The sequence below is a fragment of the Camelus dromedarius genome, unplaced genomic scaffold (genome assembly GCF_036321535.1).
Source record: "Camelus dromedarius isolate mCamDro1 unplaced genomic scaffold, mCamDro1.pat HAP1_SCAFFOLD_197, whole genome shotgun sequence".
NCBI lineage: Eukaryota > Metazoa > Chordata > Mammalia > Artiodactyla > Camelidae > Camelus > Camelus dromedarius.
In genome coordinates, this window is record NW_026989761.1 from 229,791 (window position 1) to 243,534 (window position 13,744).

General features: G+C 42.9%; 1 long non-coding RNA gene across 1 annotated transcript in view; it reads right to left on the minus strand.

Moving 5' to 3' along the window:
• Positions 1-3,364: 3,364 nt before the first annotated feature.
• Positions 3,365-13,744, minus strand: part of LOC135320578 (uncharacterized) — a 49,293-nt gene continuing 38,913 nt past the window's right edge. Inside the window, exons 6-7 of the long non-coding RNA XR_010379781.1 lie at positions 10,343-10,466; positions 3,365-3,734 (exon numbers count right to left, since the gene is read on the minus strand). This is a non-coding gene — a long non-coding RNA (uncharacterized LOC135320578). The remainder of the gene's footprint in view (positions 3,735-10,342; positions 10,467-13,744) is intronic.

Genomic DNA, 13,744 nt, shown 5'->3' on the forward strand with positions numbered 1-13,744 from the left:
AGTCGAGAATAGATTCAATCCAAATTCTATGGGAATAAACGAAGCTAAATGTTTCAGTCAATTTTTTGAAGCAGAATAGGTATGTTTTGTGCACCATATGATTTTAATAGTATTCATCTGATCATACGGTTTTGACACCATGAGACCACAAGCCAGCAAACAAGATCTCAGGCAAAGCAAGAAAAACAACTGAGGGGATTTTCTGCTGCAAAATTTCCCCTAACTAAAACTGTAATTGAGAACAAATCTGACGCCATATTGGATCTGTTCCTTCAGTTTGAAGCACTGTGCCCTGTTTTCCAGGCTTAATCTTGCTGGCTTTGCACCTTTTGTAAAACAACGTTGCCTTTAGCCTAAAACCTACAGGAAAGCCTATTCTCGGGGCTCTGACCTTTAAGGATGTTAGCACTTCTGCACTTATGCAGAGATGGCAAGTCGCAAAATAGAGAATAACCTTTGTTTTGTTGGAGGCTTACAGGGACACAATAGCCTGAGCCACATGGATGGCTGCAAGAACAAAGAATCCCGGCAGCAAGAAGTTTGCACAACCAACCACACCCCTTCCCCTTTTTAGTTCAAAAGGAGCCTTAATTCTGACTTGGGAAAGATGATTCTCCAGGACATTAGTCCCCCATCTTCTTGGTCTGCCAGCTTTCTGAATAAAGTTACTATTCCTTGCCCCAAAACCTTGTCTCCTGATTTATTTATTTATCACTGTTGTGCAGTGAGCAGAACAAGTTTGGCCTCAGTAACAGAACCAGCTTTGTCATTCCCTCTGATGTGAAATCTCTCTGGGTGTACAAGTGCTTGCCTGGTGGTGGTGGTGGCGGTGGTGGTGGTAGGCAAAAATATTTCACATCTCCTGATTTCAATAGGCTAAAATTTACTGCTATTTAAGTCAACTCTAGACTTTTACAGAATCACCTGCAGATGTGCTTCTGGGAGCTACAAAAATTCCAACAATGAAAATAATTCTATTGTCTCCAGACAAGATAATTTTCCTCAAAATTGAGCAGCTCTGAAACACACTTCAGGAGTACAGATAGATGCAGTGTTCTTCATTTCCCATGCTGTTCTGACATAATTTTCCACTTATATCAAAGTAAATTAAAATCAGTCTTCAATAGCAGATGCTCTGGCATGATACAACAATGTCAATTCCACTTATTTATTGAGCCAGAGCAGCTTTAGAATAAATGACTTTATACCAAACTCCTGCTTGATATCCTGTCTTCTCCATGGTGGCTAATTCCTTCTTCTTACTTCCTAAAAGTTCTCCTGTTATGGGAAGTTAGCCTTTACTGTGCACAATCAATTGGGAAGGCACAAATTAAATATGTGAGGGGATGACATACATATTTAATTCTTACTTATACATAAATACAAGCACACAGGACCTGTGTCTTGGAAGATGTCACTTTCTAATGTGGGCAAAAGGATGGTCTATAGTTCAATCAATGATCTAAAAGCAGTTTTCTAGGATATAATAAAGCAGTGCTTGAGTTATAAGACAGAACAACTCCAGGATATGTATCAGAGGCACCAATCAGTGGGTGCACATGTGTGCATACACACGCCTATGCACACGGAGCAGCCTTGGAGACACTCCATCTGTGCTGATGGAGCAAAACCATGCTGGGGAGATGAGGAAAAAGTGCCTAATACAATCAAACCAGGACACCTGAGTAATGGATAATAGGAGTCAATTGAATTTTCTGGTTAGCTGAAGGCCAAACAAAAACACTTTTAGTTTCAAACGTCATTGTTAAAAACTTTCTTAAAGCACAGAAGCCTGTTTTCCTGCTTTGCTTAGTGTCACATGGCATATTAAACATGACAGATTCTTAGTTCTCTGACTGTGGAACGGGAAAGGCCTTGCTGTAATATTTCTGAACATTAGTCTATGTTTTGCAGCACAGTGGATACTGAAAATGGGGCAATTTGAGTGAATGGGAATGGACATAACCTAGCAGTCATTGACTGTGTGTGATTTGCCAACTTTCTCCAAAAAGTAGGGGTAGCAAGCAAATCAGATAAATTGATGGATCCTGGGGTGGGGAGTCGGGTGGGCTGACAGCTGGGTGGTCCCAGGTAGCTTGTTTTACTGTGTAAAATTGTGACTATGATCCAGACAGTAACACACTGTCAAATTCTTGTGCCTGTAGCTTTGATACCTGGCCAAGTCTGTGAGCCAATTTTATCGATGGTGCATAATGAAGATAACTAACATTCCCTGAGGACCAGGTTGTGTGACTTCCATGCATTGACTCACTGAATTCCCTAAGCACCCTTTGTGGTACATAACAGTCTTAAAATATGCAGCAGGGGATTATTCTGTTTGCAGATGATAAAATGAAACTCTGAACTGTTGAAGCCTGGCCCGAAATAATGCAGATGGGAAGACGCCGTGTTGGGAGCTAAGCTCGGGCCAGGCTACAGAACCTGAAGCTCCCAGCAAGTCCCCTCACCCAGGAACCTGGCCCACAGCCACTGCCTGGCCCTGTTCTATTTCTATGAGTGCTAATAGGAAAAAGCCAGGTACTCAGGGTCAATGCGACTTGATTAAGAAATTCAAACTGGGATAGCCTTTTGTTGGGGACTGTAACCTGGGAGTGAAACTGGCAGTGAAATAAGGGAGGAAACATCTCTGGTTGTAAGAATATTTCTAGGGAAGAAGGTTCCCTGATGGGCTGGCATGGGAATCGCTGTGGTTGTGAGCCCCGTGTTGCACTGTGGGGTTGTGGGCAGGTAAGGAGAGAGGCTGTTCATACTGGTCATAGTCAATACAGTTTGTAAACAGCTGAGTTCTGTTCCCTCACATCTCAGACACATGCAGGACATGAGGATGCTTAGCTAATGACCAACAGTTGGTATCAAAGGCCAAGAGTGGGGTGGGGAGGAGAGATGGGGCCACGTTCTGGAAGAACCGCTGCCCCAGGGGACCAGGAAGGTAGTGAATGATTGGGGATGCACAAAGGGTTTCTATGGCCTCATCAGGTAGTTCCTATTTTAAACTGATAGTCTGGAATATATGGTCAAATGCGGTGGAATGTCTGCTCTTATTTTAAGTTCTACAAACACTTAAACGGATAGATTTCTATCTCCATTATACAAGCACTGCTGGGTGACCTTTATAGTCAATGTGAGGATCAAAAGAGTGAGTACTTATTAATGCTATTACCATGCTTCTACTGAATTAACACTTCAGCAACAGTATAACGGCCACGCTCCTTAACAACTGCCTCTGTAAGGGTCTTGTAAGTCACAAATAATAATTATAAAGAAAATATATTAAAAATAATAATTACAGTTACAATAACTATGTTGTTTATAACGATGATAGTGTTAGCATCTCCCTCTCATATTAAACAGTACCCAACACTAGATTCCTTAGGAAACAACGCCAATGCATTTTTGGACTTTTCTAAGTCTTCACCCAATGAAGCCTTTTTATTCACATTGGTCCACCAAAGCCAGAATTGCTGTTCCTTGCATGGTGGGCTGCCATGCTGCGATGTTCTGGGCTTTTTCTGGCACAATGCGTCTATACTGGGTAGTCAAGGTTCCACGTACCCACTCTGATTTCCAATATATTGTTCTCCAGAGCCAACAGAGGGGCCACTGGAAAGAGGCCACATATACTGTGGTGAACCCAAACTGAATACCTGTTGAAGGAATGGACACAAAACATGGAGTGGTGGATGGATGGAAGGACAACATAAATTCTTTTACTCCTGTAAAGAGAGAGGGGAAAATGGTGAACTAAATCCCAAAGAGAAAAGACGTTCATGGTAATAATAATGTTCAACAGTGAAAGAATCCAAACAAAAGGCAAATATAAAATCTCTGGGAAGAAGACTCATTACAACCTGTTTCTTTCACTTATATACCCTTAGTAGGAATAACATACTTAAAAATCTTCAACCAACCATAATTATTTGCTCATAATAAACTTGGGAATCTTGAAGCATATTATTCACTCCCTGTGTTGAAATAATACAATCTTGGAAGATGATTTGTATTTGAGGATTAAAAAAAGAATATTGTGGATGTATCTAACAATTTAAATAGAAATAAGAAATGTACCTTTGGGAAAGCTATGCATAGAGAATGTTGGAGGAAATACACTGAATATAGGCAAGTGAGCAAGCTCCCTTGAGTCTGGGAAGGTGAGTACAGCACATTCAGAGAGTCTATGAAGTTATTACAAGTCACAGAAAGGTATGCAATTAAAGTGTCTTCCTAAGCAAAATATTCTTCTTCAGGAATTTTTATCTTGATATTTCTATGGTCTGTGTGGTCACAGGAAGTCAAAGTTATGGTGGTGGCTTAGAAGTTCTTTTCTCTCTGTGTGTAATTTACAGGGCAATGCTACAGATGGGGCAGCAGAGATCTGTGGTAAGCTGTTCCATAGGGTGGGGGAGCGGTTAGAAATGATAAGGTCAGAGATCTAAAAGACTTTTAGACCCTCCCCTCCTAACTGGCAGACCTTTAAAGTAAACTAGCACAGGTATGTAACTAAGACAGTGGATGAGAGGCAAATTTATAGTCCCTTTAGTGTTACTGCTCAGTCAAAGGGTAGGGACCACTCTGGCCAGGAACGGCAAGACCGTGAATGGGGTGGATGGGTAGGAGGAGCTGACATTTGCTTCTGACCTGAGAGGCAGGCGTGTGTTGCAGAAAAGCAGACAGTGCTGGAAAGATGCAGTAGATCCACAGCCCAAAAGGAGCTGTCACATTCAGGGAGGTCAGAGAGCAAGAACCAGAGTTAGTGACGCCACAGTGTCAGCAGCGTGGCAGCATTGATGTCAGTATCTGTGTCCATAACCCACCTAACCCTACATGAGCTCATCTGCCTAAGGGGGCAGGTAAGTAGCAGAAATGCTTGGAGTGGGTGCAGCCACTGGCAAATTGGCAAGTGGACATCCTAAGGAAACGCAATGCTCACCATCACCATATTGGAAATAGGGCCTCACAGTGTCAGATCTCCTTCTTATTCAAGAGAAGCCAGAAATTAAGAGTTTATTAGCAATCAACCCAGATCAAAACCCAGAAAAGATATCATTTTATAATGACAAAGCAGGCACAGACCATTCAGAAATAAATTAATGAAAAATATTAAGAAGATTCTGATAAATGATTTAAAAAAAGAAAAAAAAAAGATGATTGAATGAACAGTAGAATGCACCACCCTCTTCAGTGGGCAGACTCAAATTTGGGGGACATAGAACATTTTTTCTCCAAAATAAATTTAGTATCTGAATGCAAATTTAGTTAATAATCCCAAATGGATTTAAGAAAAAAATCTGAAAGGTGATCCTAAATGTATTCCAGAAATATACCTATATATACAAATAAAGTAATGAGGAGGGATGTTTGAATTTGTAGTATTAGAGACATTCTGGAAAAGGATAAAACAGGACCAACTCTAGGAGGTATTAATCTATGTTCATGGAAACAGTGTAGAAATAGTGCACTGAGAGTATGAATGAAATACATTACATTTCAAGAATAGACATGGATATTTATGAGATTTTAGTAATATTATAAAACTGACACTTCAAATCAGTGGATTCAAGTTCTGCAGTAATTAGCTAAATCATTGGAAGGCCTGGTAGACTGTCCTCATTTATGACATTAAAATAAATTCCAGATAATTTTTTAATTAAAAAATAAAACACCAGAAATAACCCAACATGATTTAATCTGTTCAGATTTTCAAGCGAGAAGAACTTTCTAAAAAGCTTTTGGAACAAAGACCAAAAAGAGCAAAGGCCTAGCAACTCAGCAAGGCCAGAAACGCCCAGTGTAAAACAAAACGAACCCTCGCCCAACCCTCTCTCACGGCCCTGTGTTGCTCTCTGATATGTTCTACACTTTCTTCTTCCCTTTAAAGTCCAGTTTCTTGGAAAAGTAACTGCGCTGAAGACTCCTCAGGGCTCAGAGCCCTGCATCCCCCACGACCCTCATCGCAGCACTGAGACAGGAGTTGTACTGCCGGTGGCTTCGTGTTTCTAACTAGTCAGCATTTTCAGCTCGTGTTTATTTGATTACCAGTTAGCTTTTGCCGTGGACAAATATTTTCCTCTCAGGGGGATGTTTTCCCCCCTTAATTTTTGTTTTACTTAAATAAACTTAAAAAGCCCAGACAGAAAAGTTTGTGTGCACATATGCACACACACAGATACACACAGATCTGTTTTTTAAAGTCTACCTAAGTATAGTCCTCCTCCTCCTTTTCCCCAGGCTTGGCAATTAAAGGTGGGCTTTAGCTCTTGCTTTATTGCCCCACAACCCCCCCCCCTTTCTCACTATGCTCCTTTTAGTCAGTGTTCAAATCCCTCTTAAGCCAGGTTACAGCCTTCTCTGTGTTGCCTCAACTAGTTTCTCCCAACTGCTCTGCTATTCTTCTTTCTCTTGGTGGATTTCTCTTCTCCCATGTGCCATGTACATGGCCATTTTCCCCAGGGCCTCGTCCTCAATCCTCCACTTGGCAGGAATGAATCGCCCCCACGGCCTCACCCACAGCTCCTCTGAGCTCCTGACTGTTGAATCCAGCTTAACAACGGGCATCACTCCTCAGATGTCCCATAGACACTTTGCAATCAAAATGCCACACACAGAACCATCTCCTCGAAAGCATCTCCTCCCCTTACACTCCCACTGCAGATCCGCTCTCCAGATGGGTCACTGGAAAGTCACCTCAGCAGCTCTGCAGCCCGCCGCCCAGACCCTGTAGTCCCCTCTGCAGCAGTCACCACTTCTGCCGCCCACGACTCTCTCCCTCTGCCCAGGGCCTCTCTGCAGGCGTGTGCCACTTGTCTGGATTACCTGGGGTGGCCCCCGAAATATCCTTTCCCCCCAAAATATGGGCCTCCCCCCAAAAATGTTATTATCCATTCTGCTGCCAGTATAACCAGATCTACTTTAACATAATCATTATGCAATTCTCTTGCTTACATATATTCCAATATAGCCCTGTATCTTTAAGGATACATTCAAGTCTAATCACACAAGACCCATCGTGACAGTGGCCTTGTGCACCTGATATTCCCACCTGTGGATACTTTGTTCTAACCCTACTTGTTGTTCTTCAGTCTGGCCAAGCCGCTTCATGCCGTGTACTCTTATATGTCTCTACCTCTCTGCATGAAGTGTCCACTCCCTCTACCACACATTAGAGAGCTAACTTCCTTTCACCTTTCAAAATTCAGTTCAAATATTCCCAGCTCTATGAAGTCCAATGTGTGTTCACCTGCTTAGCAATCCATCAACTACTCGCCAAGTCTCGCCTGCCCTGCGGAGTGCAGACACCAAGTCTTACCTGTCTTGGTCTCCCCAGCAGTTGATACAGTGTTTGGCATAGCAGGTGCTCAGTGTTTGTTGGATAGATAAATGAATGAATCAGTAAAGAGATGAGAGGTCTACAATCCCCCCCAGTTACTCAGCTGCCATTTTGGAAAGTTCATTCTGTGGAGTTAAGGAAATGTCAGTGCAGGTGGTGGGCAGACAGAACAGAGGTGAGGACGTGGGGGAGAAAGGCCTGGTCCTGGAGAGCGCAGGAGAGGCGTGGGTGGGATAACAATGGAGAGAGAGGGAATGGAGTGGGCGCGTGCAAGGAGATGTTGAAGAACAACTGACATTAACTGCAGTAAATTAAATGGAGAACATAATATATGAAGGGAAGATCAAGTTAACACAGCAAGGGTGGAAAAGGCAGTACCAGAGACGAAGAGCTCTCACTTCATCACTCACTGCATTTCACTTACGGCACCCGCCCTCTGGGAAGGCAGGGCCAAGTTCTTGAGAGACTGGTGTTTGTGCTGTGGGTGCTCTAAGTACAAAACGGTATCTTATGGCTTCCAGATTTTAAGACTGATTGATTATTTCTCCTATGTCCCGTGTCTGAGTTCTCAAACAGCAGGATCTTTTGCTTCTGGGGGTGAGCTATTGTGGTTAATAACTCAGGGTTACTCCAATAATCTCAAAGGACAGTGGGGAAATCACTAGAACAAATAAAAGAGAAATTTCACTCAGAAAAAAACATATGCCCTATAGAACCTTGTGGGGGCCTTGGGGGCAATGTTACCGCCAACTCATCTAACAGTTGTATGTGAGTGCATTGAAACTCCAAGCTCAAGTCACTTAAACACGTATGAGAACCAGGGTCCAGGCTGTGGTGCTTCAGACATGCACGGGAAGATGAAAAGCCTGACTATTGCCTCCGACAGGATCAGTGCAGCCGGGGAGCGCAATGGACACAGACATGATCACGCACCATCAAGACAAGAATCAACTGCAATTCATGCTTAGAGAGGAGAGCAGAAAATCTCTAAAAAGTGGAGGGTTTGCTGCCAAGGCTTGGCAAGAGCCCTTCCAGGCAGAAAAGCAGAGAAAGATACTTCTGGCGAAGGAGACTAGGGATGGTGGCAGGGTGCGAGGCCTAAAGAAGCAAGGGTGGAGGGCTCCAGGGTCATCTGTCAGAAGCTGTTCCCCTTCAGCAGCTAAGAGGCCTAACTAAAAAGGCAGGTGGGGTGTCATTAATGATCATGGGGAAAACTGGGAGGAGGAAACTGAGGTCAGGAGATCACCACCAAAGGCACTTTATTTGAGAGGAATAAAAATAATTCAAAAAGCACTTGGAAATCCTATCTCCCATGAACGAAAAGAACACAAAATAAGTTTCACTCCAGCGTTGAATACAGAATAACAGACTGCCTACTCTCAGAAATGGATTGAATTTTCTAATTCGTTAGGGATTATTTAGAGAATAGGAAAACGAATAAATCTGAACAATCTCTCTAGAATAGCTGTTACTCCATCCTGTTATGTAGGGTAGAGTTAGGCTGAATTATTTAATTAGTATTTTAATGAGACTATAAAGTTCTAAAAGTCCTATCCATTTCTCCCAAAAGCGTACAACTTTTCCTTTCAATGACCTTTATTTGACTTAACTAGAACAATAACTATTTTCCAAGGCTTTTTTCGTGTGTGTTAAAATACCAAATGATATGCTGCCCTCAGAATGTTGTTGTTATTATTAATGCTGATAATAGCCCCAATAAGAAATATTTACAATTATGACTCATTTTGGAATAACAGGTCATTGGATTAAAGTCCTTTTGAAAATAAGCAGAAAAAACGAACATAATTTCTACACCAGGGACAGGAGCTGCACCCTTAATCGAACCTGGTCACTAAGCACAACAAAAGCAAAGATGAAACTCAAATCAGACACCAGGCCACAAAGCATAGCTGACTGAAGATGCCACAAAATGACCTTTCATTCACCGAGGGAATCAGATGTGTTTCTATGTATATTATATATTTTAAAAGCAATTATTATATATATAGCATGTAATTTAGGAAAAAGAAAACTCCCTCTTTCTGTAGACTTATAAACAGGAAGCCCAATGGGGTGTCTTGCAGACATGAACCCGCATGCATAAATGCAAAGCCTATTGACAAAAATACTTTCCTGTCTCCTAAGCTTAAAAAAAAAAAGTAATTCAAGGCAGTGGTGAGCTCAAAGGTCTCAGATACAAAACGTGCACATCATCAGCCTTCTAGTAGATAAAAGTGCACCATGCATAATAGAAAAGATGAAGTTTCCTATGGAAATCTATTTTGAGATGCAACAATTTAAAGGCAACCGAGAGCTCAAAACCAAGTTCAAACAAAGAGAAACAAAGGCCAAGCAAATGTACAGAAATGGACAAAGACATTGGAGAAGGAGGGGATCTGTGTTCTACCAATACTCCAGATCAGCAAATTCATCCTGAATTCAAGCCAGTGATGTGCCATGAGGTCACTCAAGGAACCAGGCTGAAACCATCGGCCAGAAGAAATAGGAAAAATGTCAAAGGCAGGTGTGAGGTGTGGAAGGGGTGACCCTGTGACCCTTGCTGCCATGAGGCAGGATGCTCTTGCGGGCTTTCTGCACAGGCTGGCGGGCTCACATGACTCTGTTTAGAAGGATATCAGCCAACAGCTATGCCACACGGGCTGCAGCCCGTGCTGAGTCACATCTAGTAACGGTTCTGAGTTCATCCTTAGACGACATGACCAGAAGGATCTGAGAATCAATGATGGAGAATTACCTGAATGAGTATTCCATTTCATTCCATGGCAGTAAACCTTCAGCTTTGTATAACATAAATATTGACAAAGATATACACAGGCAACCTATTTGAAAGCCTGACTGCATAATTGCATCTAATTGAGAAAAGCGGGCTCCGTTTCGGTATGCTAGGTCTTTGTTTGGCTCGGTAACCGATGCTTCTGAGACCCAAAGCATATTCTAGTATAACCGACAGCACAGAAATCCCCACTGATGACTTACTCATTTCAGGGTATTCATAAAATAACCCCAGTTTGCCCGTTGGATACAGATGGTTGTCCCATTCCCATCGTGGGGTGGTCTGTTCTGCTCCCGAAACTGTGGCATCATTAGATTCATGACCCAGCTGTCAAACAGATCAAATTATAAGGCAAGATATTATCAGACCAAGGTCATAAAAGTATTACTGACATTTCAAGCTGAACACATCATCTTCCCAAGAATTTAATTTCTTGTTTTCAGGATAAATTTCTTTTTATTGCTGCCTCCCTACCCTCAAGTATTGTGAAAACTAGTCCTGACTACGTACCTTGGGTTTACCAAAATTGTAACGACTACTACTACTTTATCTCCTACCTCCTTTTCAGGTGGGCCTTTAGCTTTTAGAAGATACCTACCCTCATTTGTTTTTTCCCCCATTTCTCTGCTATTATCCACCATGGCATTTCCAGTCTGTAAATTGTCAGAGAAAATAAGTAAAAGAAAGAAATACAGGGTCGGTGAGCTGGTGATAAGTGCTGCAGAGGAAAATAAAGGAGGGCGAGGAATGTGTGGTAGGGAGGAGTGTGGATGGGGCAAGTGACCTTTGAATAAGGCAAAGACGGAGACAAAGTGGTGGGCAGAGGGAACAGTGATCACAGGCCTTGAGGTCCCTCACGCTGGACAGACAGCATGGAGGCTGGTGTGGGCCAGAGTGAATAGGAAATAAGTGGTGGTTTTGGGGGGTGGAGCCTTAGAGGCTGCCATGAGGATGTGGGCATTTTTCCCTCTGAAGGAATTGTGGAACCATGGAGGATCACTGAGCAGAAAAGTGATACTCTAACGTTGGATCGAACAGGTCCAAGACCCTAATTTAAGCTGAACAAATCAAGGGCCAAAGAAGTGACATGCCACCTCAAATTCAGTGCAGAGCTTGAAAGAAACAGCCTCGACTCGCAGCCCAGTGCTCTGCACCCTTCTGGATGTTGTCCCACAGAGCTGTCTCTAAGGTTAAATTTTTTCCTCACTCAGAGGCTTGTGGGACAACTGAATGCTTCCCCCTTTTTCAAATGGCAATTTGTCCTGAAAGGAATTCGGATTTGGCAGTGAAACAAGGCATGGACCTGTAGACTACAGAGCTGTTGTTCCTGAAAGCAACAGCTGGCGCGTGGTTTACTCGTGGAGTTCAGCAGAAGAGACAGAGCAACAACAGACAACTTAGCATCTGGCGGAGCTTCGGCTGACTGCACTGCACGTTTGGATGGATTTCAAATTTGGACAGTGAGGCGGCTTCACACGAAAGGCAGGTGTATACATCATACATGCCCACACGTCTGTATGCACACACACGTGGACACACACAGAGTATATGATGTGACTTGTAAAGAGCTGCCCCTGCTAGGTTTCCCACTGCCTCTGATCTCAGCGTTAACCTTTCCCTGGCCATGCTCCCAGGGTTGCTACGAGATTTCTTTGCAATGGAACATGCCCTTCGCTTCACAAACTTTCCCCAATTCTTTCAATGACATTAGGGGAAGAGCAGGGAGCTCTGTGAGGGGGTGGGGATATGGACTCGAGATACCCCTGAATCTGAATCCACACTTCATGGCTTATTTGTTATTTAACTTTATTTACATTCAAAATGCAATTGTTGCAGATCTCAGAAGTTGATTTACACTCACTGCTGTGGCAGAATGTTGCGGTCAGTAGACCCACCACTGGATCCTCTTATTCAACACGTCCTTCCAATAATTCAGATATTACTGTATCACAAATGCCCATTTCTATATTTTGATACCTGCTTTTCAGTATAATTATCTTCCTTCTTTATTCTCTAAATCTTATGATTTTTAAACATTTTTCTGAGAAGTGTTCCACAAGCACTATACATATGATAAGTTGATAAAGAGATCCTGGAGATCAAAACCACATTTAAATCCTGAGATAAACTCAACTGTGCCGTATACATGGCTAGGTTTAGTCTGCTTCCTTTGTTACTTTGTTTAGTAATTTTTGTTTCAAACAACAAGATCCTACTGTACAGCACAGGGAACTACATTCAATAAATTTTAATAGCCTATAGTGGAAAAGTATATGACAAGGAATATATATATATATATATATATATATGTATGTATATGTGAATCACTCTGCTGTATACCAAGAATTAACACAATATTGTACACCAACTATACTTTCAACAAAAAATGTTGAAATAAAATTGGGAGGTGAAACTTCGACTGCCCAGGCTGCTGTCAAGATGAAACGATTCAAAGCAGGCCAGGTATTAGCAAACCCCCTAACACATCAAAACCCCATTTGGGATCTTCTTTTTGAGCAGCACAGGCTAACCAGCTGTGGTCACCTGTAAATAAGGTTGAAGTCACTTAGACCCTTGGCTTGGGAACACTGTGGCCACCGGGGTGGGGGTCACTGCAGCACCTACAAGAATGACGGGGACAGACTGCTCCTGATGCCGCTCCCCAGGCCGCAGCCCGGAGCACTGCAGACAGGTCTGAGGTCCGGCCGGGAGCGCACAGCTCCACAGCCACTCGGAGCCCTGCGGTGCGGGTGGAGCTGGGACCGCGCTCGTCCATCACCCTTCCAGGCACCCAGACTCGGGAGTCCCCTGGGGGAATTTTTCTCTGCCTCATAATTCCTGTCTCAGCCTCTTGTGGAATGCGGTCCATGCCCAACGGAAGCGGGGCTTTAACCCTCCGGGACCCAAATCCATCACTGCTTGGATCCAGGATGTAACTTCCATGTTAACTCACCTGGTGCTCCCTTCTTGTGCTGAACTGCCCTCCCCCGTCGATGACATTAGGTCTTATTAGAAGTCCCGACTTGCTTGTCCTTAGCTAAGACTCTGAGCCTCTTGCTCAGTCTTCCTGACTGGAACCACTCTTCTGTGGCAGAAAAGCTTGGGCTGTCGGCAACCCATCATTGTCCTCGGTCTTTTGGGTTTTCTGTTGGTTTATGGTTCTCATGCAGGGATACCAATTTGCACATGAGAAACACCTGTAGACATTTTAAAAAATACAGACACTGGATCCTCCCCACTCTCCAGCCAAGGCTGGAAGCTTTCTCCCTCTAGCAGGGGTTACACAATAATTTGCTTGAGAATTGACCACACATATTGGCATAATCATGGTAAATTGCCCTTTACTCAGTGCTTCCCACGTGGCATTTTCTACTTCATGTTGTCTTTGTACGTTCATTATCACATTTAATCCCTGAATTATAGATAATCACCATTTCTTTTGAGGACACTCCTACTTGCTAATCTTGAATACAAGTATCTTTGATTCTCTTAATCTATTTCATTCCTGAGTTTCCTGTTCCTGGATTTAAAGAGTGAATTATGGACACATGTATTTAAGATTCTCTTAATATATCTATCTGACTCATCCTCTAACCAAATCATAT